The sequence below is a fragment of the Exophiala dermatitidis genome, assembly GCF_000230625.1.
Source record: "Exophiala dermatitidis NIH/UT8656 unplaced genomic scaffold supercont1.4, whole genome shotgun sequence".
NCBI classification, from domain to species: domain Eukaryota; kingdom Fungi; phylum Ascomycota; class Eurotiomycetes; order Chaetothyriales; family Herpotrichiellaceae; genus Exophiala; species Exophiala dermatitidis.
Genome location: NW_008751649.1, coordinates 2,500,636 through 2,502,217, shown reverse-complemented (window position 1 = coordinate 2,502,217; position 1,582 = coordinate 2,500,636).

Sequence of the window (1,582 nt, the reverse complement as noted above, 5' to 3'; positions counted from 1 at the left end):
TTTCTAGATTAATAATAATATTTATAGTATTAAGTCTAGCGATATAGTAGTTAATTCTATTATCTAGGCGAAATAGTACTAGAAGTAGTTCTTTTCTCCCGATAATAGCTTATCGATTTAGCTATATAGTCGTATTTCGTAAAGATCTATCGAATTTTATAGTTAAAGAGATATTACTAATATATATATTAGAAATACCCTTATAGAGTATATAATAGATATCGTAAATAATCTACGTTACGAAATATATCTTCGTATAGTTAAACTAGACTTATATCGAGAGTCGATATTTCTAAAGTACGTTTCGATATCTATCTCTAATACGTCTATTTCTATAAATTCGATATATCTTTTCGGCGGAAAATATATAATCTATACTATTCGCGAAGTTAATTATTCTTTATTTAGTAATCGAGATATAAGTAGCGAAACTTCTAGTTATCGTTAATCTACTACGTCGATATTAATATCTATTTAAACGTATAATACTAAGAAATATCGTATTTAATTTCTTAAAATATAGAAAGAAGATCTAGTAGAAGATATAAAAGAAGTATATTTTAGCGAGAAAATAAATAGTCTATATATAGCTAACGAGGCTAGAGAGATAAGTAGTTATATAGCTATTAAGATTAAAGGTCTAGAGAATAGATTCGACTTCGTATTATTACTATAGATAGATATAGAAGATCGATATTAAAAGGTATTAATCGCTATCTAGGAGATAATATAGTAGACTTTAGATCTATATTATATATCGAAAACTATTAAAGTTATTTATAGAATCGATAAATCTAATATATATATAGAGTAATACTCTCTACTAACGCTAACTTAATAAAGTTATCGTTCTATAATATCTATATTTTTAGTAAAAATAGAAGTTATTAAGACTAGTCCGAAGTCGAAAAAATACGACTATATAGCTAATAAGCTACTACTAAGATATCGTTAATATACTATCGATTCTTCTCTCGAGCTATTATTATAGATATAAAGTTTATCTAAACGTATATCGAAACTATATCGTTATACTAAAGAGACTATATAATATATATCTATATCTCCTAAGCTAGTATACGACTCTAAGCGTAGTTAGATTATAACGTAGTAATAATTCGTACTAGTCTCGTCTTCTATAGATTTATCGATATAGTCTATATAAGACTATATATTAACTTACTCGATATTAGAATATCCGTCTTTTTATTATCTAGTATATAAATAGTCTACTACTTCTACTTATTTTATATATAATATTCGTCCGCTATTTATCTATATATAGTAATCGAGCCCTACTTCTAGTTTAGGCCTTTTAGGGTATTCTTACTATAAAACGATAGCGTCGATAGGAGTACTACTACTAAAACCGGCTTCGACGATATTATAGTAAGAGAGTCGCGAAGTATTACTATTTTCTTATACTACTATAGTAATAGATAATACTCTACGAATAGTCTATTTTATAGACGAACCTTCTAGTATAATACGATAAGTAGAGGAGCGCGAGCGAGGTTCTTCTACGCCTACTATATAAGGCGATTTACTATAATTTATTAGTTATTTTTAGGTTTTTTTTTTT